Consider the following 11101-nt stretch of genomic DNA (forward strand, 5'->3'; position numbering starts at 1 on the left):
TGTGTTTATCTTAATTCTAACTATCGAAAGCAATAGTGATTTATTTACATAACATTAACATAACCACTGTGTTTATCCATGTGCAAATATAGCGCATTAAGCTATTTGAAACATTGCCATGGAAACCTTCATTCAGAAGTGTCCATTATCGACATTCTTGTCTGAAGATTTGTTATTTTTTCGTAGATATGATGTAAATTTGTGTATAATCTTTGCCCAAAATGACTTGAAAGCAAGAAAAACATATTGATCTAAATAACCTCCTGCAGAGCATCGTTGGATTACAGGATAAATTAGGAGACGAGTAAAAAGTGAAGTCTTGCTATCCCTGGCTTCACACAACAAAACCAAAAATTGGCAACAGAGTTAACAGGTCTTCAAAAGATGGGTTTATTAGCTCATTCAATCTAATCATTACCACATCATCACGTTACACTTGGGACTTACTTTGTTCATTAAGATAGCTTTAACTATTGCCACCGAAAGGTAATGAGGCAATAAAACACCTGCTCTGCAAATGCAAGGCAAATGTCTCACAGCGAGGACCCACAGCTCTGGGATCCACATCAGTGATATAAGCCTCTGGAAGCTAGCAAAGATAGATAGGTCAGTCCCTCTGCACTGAAATATGTCTCTGAGATAATGAAATTATCAAGGCAAAAAAAAGGCACTCTGAAAGCATATGGAAGAGTACTCTTGTATGTGCATCTAAATAAAATAACAGTGTAAAATGTTGCAAAAAAGTGTTTTTGTTAAGCAAATTTCAATTAAAGTTTTGTGTTTGCAGTCTAGACAGTGTTCTGTAGAATTTCTTAGGCACTTTTAGTCATTTCAAATTGTTTTTTGGTAAGATATATGACCTTTAATTTTACATTAAAGCCATCATCTCCTTGTTAATGTTTGTTTAATGTTATCCTGTATTTTAATGATTACGATGGTGTGCAGAAATGTGATAAATTAGTGGTATGGATTGGACGCAACAGATACCTACATCAATGCGTGAGAACAGCTGTGGTGCCGCTGATGTAGAACCTTGTGTATGCGACACAGTCGGGAAAAATGGATTTCTACTTTGGCTTCTCTCTAATAGACAGATTAAATGAGTGATGGAGCAGGAACAAATATTGATTATTATTTCTATTATATTATTATTATAATATTGATTGATACGCAAACAGTTGTTTAAGAGTGTTTCCACCTGATTTCATGGCAAAATATAGAGTTGAATCTACACAGAGATTTAAGCATCTGGCACAAGGTGTAAAAGTAGAACAAAGAGTGCTTACAGAAGCAGGGTTGTAGTGGGAAAAAGAGCATGGATATAATATAATATTAATACAGTATCTGAATATTGGAACAGCGGGGAATAGATAGAAACACTATATCCACTCTGCTGCTAAACATTTTAAAATAATTTTAAAATACTAGTGTTTGTTCATACCTCAGAGCAGGAGAGTACAGGTGAGAAGAGCAAAGGCCCTTCAAGCAGCCTCAAATATTAATGATAGGGTCATATTCTTTGACTTATGAAGCAGTGTGCAGTAAGTGCCCATACATACATGCATGTGAAAAGAACACCTCTATGCTTTTTGTCTATTACACCAGAAGTCAGCTTGAGGTCAACAGATCAGATGATGTCAACATGTCAGAATCTTTCAACAGTGGAGAAGCCCACCTGAATCATACTGGATTTAAAAAGGAATGTGTCTGCCTTCATCTATGTTGCCTTTTGGCTGAATATGCTGAAGAAACAAACAGAGATGATGGGAAATAGGGTCTCCAACTGGTAGGAAATATGAATCCGTAATCCTAACCCTTTCCTGTCTTAAACAAAACTTAATGAACAAAAGATCTCATATTCTGCAGGTCCAGCCAATTCTCTGTCCTAACCCTTCAAGCTTTAAAAGAAACCTTTTACCAACATTAGCTTGATTCTGAAGAGTCGGTTTAAAGTTGTCACTCTTTTCTTTAATGATACTCCTAGAGATTTACTTCCATCTATACTGTCACAGTAACTGTTTCCTGTTTATCAGCCAAATACTAGACTGTTGTAGCACAGTTATTATAAGGCATTAAACCAAGCTGAAATATTAAGCTTTTTTATCTCTGCCCAAGAGGTAAAGGTCTTGGTTTGTTTATTGGTTTGTAGGTTGTTTTATTTTTGCTTGTCAGAGGGACTAGAGAAGAACGACTTGCCCTGAAACTTGTAGGAATGGTTAAGCATGGCCGAAGGAAGAATTTATTACATTTTGCAGCAATTGTAATACTCTGAATGTCGTAAATATGCCTGTAAGCAACTGGGCTGTCGGAACCAAATCAATGCCTTTTTCGCCCATGTATGCATCACATGCTTTTTTCCTTTGCAGATTACAAAATAGCTTCCTCACAACTATAGAATTATTTTAGGCCTACATGAATCTTTGTGATTTATAACATAATATGGATTAAATGTCTTTATTGATTAATTTATTAGCTAATATGGCTGGCAGGATATTAAAATATAATTACCCCATCAGCCGGGTCGGACTGGCCTTCTGGAACAGCATGAATTTTCCCTGTTGGCAAGCTGACCTTGCACTCAAGCATTTAGTCAAGCAACATAATTATTTATTATATTTGATTTTTTTTGTATCTTGCTTTAGATTAGATATCCTAATTAGACTTTCAAGTTGTGATCTCTGTCTCAAGGTGTGTTATAAGAGGTTAGATTTATAACTTTTTTTTCCCACTCGTCAACTTTATTTTATGCATTTCTGCCCTTTACAGCGGGTGCCTGCTTCAAATAGCAGAATTATAATAAAAACACACCCACACTTACTGACACTGATTTAAATAATGACAGATTAAAGGTGGGGTAGGTAAGTTTGAGAAACCGGCTCGAGATAAACTTTTTGTTATATTGCATGGAATGCTCTTAACATCCCGATAGCAATGAATATCTTAAGTGCTTTGACAAAAAATCCATAAAAAAATGTCCTCTGTGGAAGAAGTAATACTGTAAAAAGCACGACCAATCATTTTAGCCGGCCCGGCTAAAATAACTGGATGGCCTACCTGCCTGTCAGCCTTCCATCTGTGCACAAACTTATCTCGTGCCCTCATTGGTCATGTGCGCGTTCGTGTGTGTTGGAGGAGGGGCAGATTTTTTCCGGTTGTGTATTTTCAAATTCTAGCGCACTCGAGCCGGTTTCTCCAAAATTACCTACCCCACCTTTAAAGACAGATTAAAGTCATAAAATGTAAGCAAGCAATGTTATTCATAAACAATGAGGAGTTCAGCAAGTTGTTTTTGAGGTCTATCTTTATTTAAAAATTTAAAAAAAAACAATTTTCTTTGGATTTACTGATGATAAGTATGATAGAAGTATGTTGAGAAATTCAAGGCAGAAAGGCCAGCTTGGTGAACGACAGGCATCAACAACAACAAGCGGAGTGATACTAAAAGAAACTCCATCCATGTTTCCTGTAAGATGTTCATAATAGTAAAGGAGTTAATGGTGTTTTAATGTTAAAGTGGACCTATCATGCTATATTTGAATAATATATTGTAGGGCCATACCTATATAAGGTATATTTATACGTTTTCTTTTTCAAAATACCAAACAGATCATACATTTTAGCCATGCCTCATTTCGCTCTATTTTGCTCTCCTCCACCCTGTCTTTGCATGCGCTGCAGCTGACCACGCCCCCCTGCAAAGGAGGGGGCCGAGTTGCGAGCGTCGTGTTACCATGCTGTTACCATGCCACGGCAACCTCTCATTCCCCTGATAGGTCAGCTCCTCCGTCCTGACGTCAGAGAAATGTTCAAATCTGGATCAGTTTTTATCAGATCCGTTGCAGCCCCGTTTTTAGAGATTTGGGTATGGAGGAAAATAGAGAGGGTTGTGTTTTCTGACACTTGGTGAGTTCCCTGGAACACCGGGGACACATATTCATGTATAAAAGACGTACAAAAGTGCATTTTGCATGATAGGTCCCCTTTAAGTTATAAGTGTTGACAATTTCTGTACTTACAGTATATTGTAGCCCCTAAAAAACGACAAACATTTCTTCACAATGATACTTACAGGGATTGCTCCTCTCATTGTCTTTAACCGACGGCCGGTCTAGAGGTTTAATGAGCCAAGAGGAGAGTTTGACCCATTCTGGAAAAAAAATATCTGGGAGTATCAATGTATTATACCGCATTTAAAATGTGCTTTCAAGGGAGGAGGATGTTAAATTAACATTTAAGTGAAGACTCTTGTCAGCATGCATAAAGTTAATTTAGGAAACCATTAAGGCTACATGGAAATATGCTTCATAATAAGTATGAGCTGATGCAACACAATTTATTTTGATTATGCAGAAGACATGTGGTTTGAAGAATTAGTTCAAGGGCACAATGGTTAATTACCCTTGTGTGATAAAGTTCAAATCAATAAGGAAGGTACCTGCGGTTCAAACAGAGCGTACAATTATATGAAAAGCATAAAACAAACTGTGGACTAATGGCTGCTGATAGCTACAGATATTCACCTGAAAATAATTTAAGAATCTTCTATTTTACCCTTTTATTTACAACTCTGTTCCAAGAAAAATTATAAAAAAAGTGAATCAAACTAAAGGGATCTTTTATGGAACATGAGACAATGTTATTTTAAGGTTGAACTGATATATGTAACAAACGGTTCAATAAATCAGCCTTTTAACACGCGTAAAATAGAAAACTAATGGACAGTTTAGATTTTTTTTTACAAAACTGATTGAAACGTTGTTGTTTTTCACTGATTATATACTAAAATCCCAAGGAGAAAGAATGTCTGTATGTAATATAATGTATGCGGTATTGTCAAGGGGAAAGGATGGCCAATACAATGATTTATTTAAGAAAGTCATAAATGCTGAGTTATTATTGCACAGGAAATATTGGTGAGTATTTTTTCCAGAGTAATTACTATTTTGCTCTGAAATAGTGATATTTAATAATTTTGGAGTGTATTTATTACTCATAGCTTCTAGAGTGCGATCAAAAATGCAGAGTCAATTCTATTGGAGTTAAACCATGACCACGCTGTAACGGAGGTGATCTCTGGGGCCATAGATCTCGGTCTCCGTTACGGATTATATAGCTTCATTATTGGCGAAGTATATTCATTTGTTCCACGTTAAAACATTGCACAGGAAGCATGTGATTATATGTCATTTATGCATATATTTGTCACGATCTGTCTATGTTTTAGTTTGTCTGTCTCTGTTTCCTGTTTTAGTTTGAAAAGTGTTCCCCCTCCCGTCTTGTCTGTTGCTGGTGATTGCGTTCACCTGGTGCCCTGTGTTTCTCCTCCCTCCTCACCTGTGTCTTGTTGGTTTGATTAGTCCTGTGTGTATTTAGGTTCTGTTTTCCTGTTAGTGTGTGTGTGTGAGATCCTTGGTGCTGGTGACTGTGTTCACGTGAGACAGTCATATTGAGGCTGTGTATCCTGTACCACAAAGAGGAATAAATGCCCACACCGGGTTGTATTTGAACTCTCTGCTTCTGCCTCCTTGCTTGGTCGGGCCGCTCAATGGTCAGCTTCACACCCACTCATGTTCCTTAAGCACTTTGGTTTATTGACCTTTTTTATTGTAAAGATCATTATGGTTTATTTATTCTATTCTGAGTAACATGACCTTCTGTTGGGAGTAAAATTACCTTCTAGTTGGAGTGAAATTACATTCGATTGGCAGTAAAAATTACCTTCTATTATGAGTAAAATGGCAGTAGAGTTGTTTTTAATATACACTACATAGAGTAAATAACCATTAAGCAGAGTCAAATCTAAGCACATAATAGAGTAAAATGAACTCTAAAAATACAACTCTGAACAAAGAGTACATTTTACTCTATATAGGTTGGGACCAAATGTTATATTTTTAGAGTAAAATTTTCTTCAATTTGAGTCAATTTTACTCAGAGAAATTTACTGAATTCCACATAGTCTAAAGTGGGGCACACCGGCTATGCCTCGGGAGGTGTGGGTATAAATCATTACTTCCTTTAATTTGTAATGTAAAGGGAGGACAGGCGCTCAATGCAGCACAGAACAAAGCCAACACAGCACATGTAAGAAGCAGATAAATGGCAGCAGCTGCACAGAGGCACATGCAGATGTATAATGTAGAGAGATATATAGCCTTAACATGCACAGGTTTACATAATAACACCATCATAATCCATCATTGCATACCCATATTCCCACATAAGATAACTTGGTAATGGAAATCAATGAGGGAATGTTACTAAGTTTACTCAAAATGCGAACAATTGTAATTTACTTGTCAAAGTTGGTGAAAACAGCCACGACAGGATCGCAGGAATGCAAACAAGAGCAATACTGTTTAGTGAATGGGGAAGTTGTAATAATTTAAGGTCACAAAAAAGACACGGGTGACTCCAAGAAGGCAGACTTAAAGAGGCAAACAATTCTAAAGTTGCAGGTGGGATTACCCAAAAGGCCGGAGAGTCAACACAAAATGAGACTGAGGTTTGGAACCAGAAGGTTAAAAGTTAAAGGTTCAGGGTTTTCAGGTAACAGATAACAGACAGATTACAGATGCCAGAACGAGAAAAGCACGAGGCAGATGGCAGCAAGCTGGCACTTACTGAGAAAAAAAAGAGAGGTTGGTATAAGTACTACAGAGCTGAGGGGATTTGGTGCAAGTAGGAAGACTGGTGGGGAAGTTCAGATGAGGGAAATGTGATGATTTCAGGGCAGATAGGACTGGCAGTTTCACGGATGAAAGGAGAAAAGTCTGAGGGAATCTGGTGAAAAGGTTAAGTACAGGGCTGAAGGGGCCTGGGAAAGAGGAAATGTCCTAGTCACCTTTATGCTCTAAGAAACACTCTCATCTCTGATATTCCCAGATTGACATTTATTTTGAGATGTGTTGACCTGCCATATATTGTACTTCTGGAAAGAGCGATTTGAATTCCTAGATATATAGAGCCACATCATTTAATCCAAAGGGATATCTTGGCCTCATCTTCAATTAAATAAGAGGAGTCTTCCACACCCTGGATATGAGGTGGAGTTTGGAATTTGGGTGGCAGGGGGTGTCTGAGAGGCTGGGATCGAATGAACCTGGATCAGTTTTATTGTTGAACTTCTGCAAACTTTTACTAACTAAACTGTGAAGCATGGAGATACTAATGCCTTCATTTCACATTCTCAATATCTGACATAACACACATTATCACTTCCTTGGTCAAGCAGAATTACGCTATAGGAAGATTATTAATACAGGTTCAGTTTTCTTTTACACATCCACAGATACACAGCTTGGTTTTTAGTTGTGTTTCTGGCCACCTTATGACAAGCTAGAGTTATAACAGCAGGATAAGATTTGCTGTCTTATTTTGTTGAAGTGTACGTTGGCATCAGTCCATGCTAATGACTGCAGAATCGATTGATAGCAGAGAGAAACTGCATATAAATTTAAATCAGCCGAGGCATTTTGCAGACTCAGTAACTGGATCATGCCCTTGAATAAGCAGGATATGTTTATGCAACGTATGCTCTTTGCTTTCCAAAAGAATCCATTTAAATACTATTAAGACATTTTGATATTCTATATGTGTGGTATACAATATCCGTGGCTTTATCACTGGTTTTATTGATTGATATACTCTACCTTCAAGTTTTATAGTTATTCAGGGTAGTAAATAAACTGAAAAAAAAATACAAATGCATGTGTTTTTTTCGCTCTATTTATATTGAACACAATGCAAAAGCAAAGACCAAATATTGTTCCTCAGGGACAATGCAATAAAATATTGCACCAAAACAAAGATTGAAAGGAACTAAGAGAAAGGATATGGACTGACGTGACTTGAAAGAACATTTTAGCATTATGTATTGTAGGTATTATAATGAGGAAAGGAAAGAAACCTGGGCTCACAATGCATACCAGGCTTAGAGCGAGAGTACACGCCCGACGTAGTGAAGAAAGGTAGCAGTGTTTCTATGAATAAAACATACTATCACAACAATAGAGTAAAACTTTGCTCCTTAAAACCTGAGTTTACAGAGTTCTTCCTTCTGCCCTCAGTTTTTGAGGACCGAAAAGTTGAACATCTTTGTTTTGACTTGATAGATTTTTACAACCATCATAATAATAAAGAAATCTGACTGCCCAGCTGCCATTCGAACCATTAAACTTTGTTTTATCACTTCCCTTTTTACACCCCTTATTGAACTTATTTACACGATTTGAACACTTGTGATACTGTAACCCTGATCTGAAATGCATCAGAAACAACTCTAATCTTTCATGACTGGAACAAGCTTTTATTTTGATAAAGTGTCTGCTTTTACTAATTTTCTTTTCACAGGCTGCTACTTCATGTTATACTATTTTATGACTTGAGTGAAGTAGTCTTATTGAGGTAATAAAAAAACTGGGCTTGATCCATTTCTTGATGAGATTAAGCACTTCACACCAGAGGGAGTGTGAGTCACTCTCACAGAGGAGAGGAGTCAGTAGAGAAGGACAAAGAGGAGAGATGAGGAGAGGAGACAAAAGGGGGAAGATGAGGAGAGGCTGAGTTAGGAGTTAGGCTTTTAAATTCAGCAGGAAGCTATAAAATATAATTTATCCAATAAATGTAATGGCACTGACACATTTTTCAAAGTTGGTGTCTGACAAGCTTGGAAGAAGAATAAAGAAAAATGTCTTCAACTTCACAGAATGGAGTGGGTGTTCAAATCTTAGTGAGCTACTTTTACAGACAGATTTGTTACTTATTTGGTTACCTTGACAGATTGAAGTTGTTATGCTGTTAGCAAAGGGAGGTTTTATAAAAAAATTCTGATTACTAATGACAAGTTTAAATGTAAGTAAAACAAGATGCCGACAAAAATGTGTGATCAGTCTGGGATTTGAAGGTAAACTGCTTCCAGCTCGTGATTTCAACAGGAAACTTTGCAGTATTATGAAGGGGACAGATGGAGGTGTTCAAGCACATCACTCCTGAACTAATGGCTTCCAAGCAGCTCATCACAGCCAAACTGCTAACAGTGACAGATAGGATCCCGTCAACGGGGAGAGGGTATTTTGTTCAAAACTGACTGCTCATACCTTGATCAACAATATTGAAAACAAGTTTTATTCATGGTAGTTCCTTCAAATAAAAACCTTTAAGCTATTAAAAAAGTACAGCTTTTACAGCAGTTTAATGGGGTCATGCACCCATAGCAGGGGTTCATTTTGTTCTATTTTTATGTTCCTCAAGGAAGCAGAAAAGTCAAGCAGAGTGATCAAAAGCCCAAGGCCCTCAGTGTTAAGCGGAGGCGTTGAGTAATGTCGGGAGGATCTGTCAAAGAGGCCTCTGAGAATTTACTGGAAGAGCTCAAGGACATGTTCCTACAATACATTTGATTAAAAGATGCAATAAGATGAATACAATAAAACCCCGGTGCCATGGGCATTGGGTGGCAGACGAGGCTGTCACAAATATCATGGATCTTTAGCAGAATTAATAGCAGCAAAATTAATAGCAGCAGTTTGAGACCAGAGAGGTTTTGGGTGTCAGCTCTACCATCCTGAATGACAACGTTTTACATTGTTATAGCCAAATATAGCAAGTGCTAAGAAGCCAGTGGAGCCCCATAATGTTTGATGTTCAGCATGAGTGCAGTCAAAGCAGAAAATAGACATGAAAGAGGGCTCAACATATTAGATAAAAGGATACTGAGTGCGGGGTAAAGGGAAAATATAAATGAACTGCAATTAGGTGTTAGAATGCTGCTAATGCTCTTGGAGCTCCTTCCTAACTTCAAGGTTCAAGGTTCAAGGCTTTTATTAGTGAACATCTTAGGTCACAGGCTCCTCTAACAGTGCAACACAATAACACAGAAAAACAGAAAAAAATAGTGCAAGTAATACAAAAAGAAAAATAGTAAAATAGTGAAATACACTTAAATAACTCAAATTATTTAACTAAATAATTTAAATTGGAGGAATTTTATTGGATTATTTGCCAATAATAACTTTAGCTCCCATTAAACAATTCATTTGACTTTGCTAATTTTTCAATTTGGGAGTCAAAATTATAAGTTTGACAGGAGGAAATTGATGAATTGATTTTTTCCCAAGCTATATGTTATGTAAGCTTTAAGCATTCTTGGCGAGACCAAATTCTAAGAGAAAAGTTCCGAAAAGAATAATAATCTCAGTTCAGAGCATAGTCATTTGGTCCAGCGCCGGATGAGAGCTGGTGTAGTTACATAAGCTCATTACAACACACACACACACACACACACACACACACACACACACACACACACACACACACACACACACACACACACACACACACACACACACACACACACACACACACACACACACACACACACACACACACACACACACACACACACACACACACACACACACACACACACACACACACACACACACACACAGGAACAACACTATATTGCAGTTTGCTGCCTGCAGTCCATCATTAACCTTGATTGTATTTCCACTGTGACCCGACTCCTGCCTCTCTGTCTCTCAGGCTGCATCAGGTTAACTGTCAATACACAGCACTGTGTACTTATGGGATTTAAAAGCTAAAAGTCGGACCAGTTCTTTATGTTTTTTCTATGTTTTTGCTCTTGAATCCAGGATAATAATGTCGTTTTCCATGATTTGTGAATAACCCCCCTAAAAGCTTTACCTTCATTTAACAAATCATTCTGCTGAAGAATCTCACGGGGCTTAAACAACTGATCAGATGTTCAAACACCAGGAAATATCTTTTTAATAGGGAAGTCAGGATACATGTCTCTTATCAGAAACATTTTTTTTAAATAATCCCTAAAAGACATTACAAATCATGCAGTTACCCTCTTTAAATAACATGCAGACCTGTAGTATTTGACTTAAGTTTGAGCTTCCTTTCTTAAGAAAGAGATTTCTCTTGGTGTTTGAAAGCTAAATGTCTGCCACATAGCAACAAAGATTAATACACTTTGAATTTATTGTATTTTAATAATCAATTAAATGGTTTGAGAAAAAAAAATCTAATTTCAGCTTGATACATTTTAAACCCCTAAGTCTGTGTCAAAGTCAAG

Source organism: Trematomus bernacchii, unplaced genomic scaffold, assembly GCF_902827165.1.
Source record: "Trematomus bernacchii unplaced genomic scaffold, fTreBer1.1, whole genome shotgun sequence".
Lineage (NCBI taxonomy): Eukaryota > Metazoa > Chordata > Actinopteri > Perciformes > Nototheniidae > Trematomus > Trematomus bernacchii.